The sequence below is a fragment of the Cynocephalus volans genome, chromosome 15, assembly GCF_027409185.1.
Source record: "Cynocephalus volans isolate mCynVol1 chromosome 15, mCynVol1.pri, whole genome shotgun sequence".
NCBI classification, from domain to species: domain Eukaryota; kingdom Metazoa; phylum Chordata; class Mammalia; order Dermoptera; family Cynocephalidae; genus Cynocephalus; species Cynocephalus volans.
Window position 1 is genome coordinate 56247672 of NC_084474.1, and position 3147 is coordinate 56250818.

Genomic DNA, 3147 nt, shown 5'->3' on the forward strand with positions numbered 1-3147 from the left:
CTTGTCCTGCCAAAATGTGACCCTTTATGATCAGGTAGTATCAGACCTGTAGACCACGATGCATAAGGAAGGAACCCTCCAGCGTTCCATTAACTCAACTGGTCTTTTAGCTTATGCACTGACCAACTCTCATGTCTGATTCCTGAGTATTCTGGTTTCCATTCCTTGCTAATGCCTTGGTCATGTGTCACTCCATTAATAAGGAGGCAGCCTTCCTAGCCCATAGCTTGTGTGCATGCATTGTGTGCGTGTATGTGTGTGTGAGAGAGATGAGCCTTGACCTGTGGTTTCAGATCAGTCACTGCCAACATTTGCACCCACTTCTGCTTTGTGCCGGCTGTTCTGTAAGAACAGACACTTTGGTGCCTGTAAACTGTTCCACTCCTCTCTCATGGCCAATTAAAGGTTATCAGCCAGGACAGCTCTGGAAAGATTTGGAATTAGTCATAGCTGGCCTGTGTTTTTCCTCAGAGCTAACCAATCACCACAATGTAACCAAACTGTCTGATGAGACTTCTACCCAAGTCCCAGATTCCTAGATCTCTCCCCTGTCCCCCATACCCTCACTGGAATGGAACTGAAGCCCCCTGTGTCATCTGGGGGTCCTAATTCTCCCATGACCCCCTCACCTGGTTCATAGAAGACCCTTTTTATGAGTCTATAACCTGTTTCCAGTATTTGGAAGGGCCTCTTTGATTAAATGTGCACAACCACTTGCCGTCTTAAGATGCTAATACCTAGAAGCCCTCTTTTACTCTCTGCCCCAGGCCCCTTAGACTAGACCCTTTGTATGGAGACACACCTCAGAGTGAACTGAAATTTGCGTCTCTTGGACTTGATGATTTCCACTGCTGATCTCTCCCTGATAGAGGTTAGCTCCTTTGCTTCAATTACTCTCCCTTGCACTCTCAGCCCTAACACTACCTTCCCATTGTTTGAGCCTGCTTCCCCAGCAAGTGGTCTTAAGGACCTTGAGGCTCTGGGAAAGTGCCAATTATGATCATTAAAGAGAATGTGCAACTGGGACACCAAGGACTTGGCAGGTGGGTCATAAGTGGAGTTTCTTCTCTGACCCAAAGAAAGGGAGATGCACTGTGTGGAAAGGGAGGGTGGTAGGATATCAACTGCCTTCTCATCCTACGTCTTGTAGCACGTGCATTCAAGAGCAAAGCAACCACTTTTTAAAAAGAACGGAGTTCTTAGACTCTCACTGTGGTGTAGGACTCCTGCCTCAAACATTTGAAGGGCCTACCTGTTTGCCAGGATTTATTTCTCAGTTTTCTCACAAATCTCTACAATAGTTCATTGTCAGATGTGTCAACAGCAATAAAGAAATGATATATTTGTGCTTCTCGATCACATATTCTGAGTCCCTAGAGAAGAAAAGCTGCCTTGAAGAGTGAAAGAAAACGAGACAAAACACCGGGTACCATTCAGGCTTTATTAAAGGAGGAAAAACCTGCCAGGCTGTGCTCAAAATGGTGGGGCAGGCAGCTAGGCGGGGTACATGTACTTATATGGGTTGGTGGGCATGAAAAATGCAGGCGGGGAGGGGGAGGGAGTGCTGGTGCGTGGGGTCAGGTCAGCTATTGATGTGGGTGTTGAAAGGGATGGCTTGGAGTCACAAAGAATTACACCGAGAGACAGATACTCAGCCAGAATGCATATTGGAGGGCTTCAGGGGCCAGCGGGTGGGCTGCCCTCTCCAAGCGGGAGCAGCCGCATGCAGAACGAGGGAGCGCCTTATACACCCTAACAGGTTGAGCTGTCTCATTGTCCTTGGACGAGAGGACCAAGCGAGAGTTTAAGCTGAGCTGGGACTTTCCTATAGGTGGGGAAAATCACGTGCACAGGAAGGTGATGTGGCGGTGAGGGAAAAGGGGTAGGGGGGTCTTTTGTCGTTCTCGGAAAATGCGGAACTTCCTGCAGCCATTTTGGTTGTTCTTCCTGTCCACCTGCTGCCATTTTAGACTGACATTGGTCATAACATAATTGGCGAACAGGTGTGGTGGGTAGGGTGATGTAGTCAAGATGGGAGGTACCTCTAGGTGGGAGGGGAAGGGTCCTTTGTCTGGGAAACCACAAGGCAGAGATTTTTCTTTGTTTGAAGAAACCACGAGGTAGGGTAAAAGACTGGCAGCCATTTTGTACTCAGTATGGCACCATTCGCATCCATGAAGACGTCAGTCATATCCAAGGTGAGGTGACCACATCCAAGATGGCACCAGCCACGTCCAAGATCTATCATTCCTGCATTTTAAGTATAAGAAAAGGGGAAAAGGGGGAAAGGTCTCATTCTTCTGAAGCTACTTCCTGCTGAGAGTGGGTGAGGAGGAAAAATCTGGCCACATGAAAATGCTGTCATCCTGTCGTAGGGTGAGATCTTCTAAAGGGAGAGGTTAATATTTATGTTCCATGAACAGTTCGTTTAAATTTTGGTTGGCAAAAGCCTGCATACGGTCCTGAAAAAAATTGGGAAAATGCCAGAAAAGACAGGGGCCAAACAGCAAGAGAAGCCCCAGCATGGTCAGGGGTCCCATTAGGGGCATCAGCCAAGCGGTCCATTCCCATAGCTCACTCCACCCTTCCCAAGAATCAGTGGCAGCCTGTCTCCATTTTGCTATTTGGTCATGGAATTGTTGGGCCATATTTCTAACGATGCCAGATTTATTGGTATAAAAGCAGCATTCTTCTCCTAAGAATAGACAGAGACCTCCCTTCTCTGCTGTTTACAGGTCTAGTCCTCGCCTGTTCTGTAAGACAACTTCTGCTAGGGAATCTAGTTGGTCTTGGAGGGCTATCATAGTTGGGGCTACCTGGTCAAGTCCATCAGCTAGCTCTTGGGTTACTTTATGACAGTAAGTTGTTGAGGTAGCTATGCCTCCCACTCCTGTTCCCACCCTGCCACTATGCCAAGCCCAAGGAGCAGGGGAATAACCTGAATAGCTCATTTCACCTGAGTATGAGCCACCAGAGGGATTTCTAAAATTTGGTTGCCAGGGACAATGTTAATTTGGGGTGTTAAAATTGCTAAGGCACAAGTTCCCATCCAGTTCTGTGGAAGGCATTGGTATGAAAATGGCCCACAAACAAAGTAGACCCCTTCCAGGAGCTACAGGTGATGTTTGTGTTGTCCCTCAGAATGGT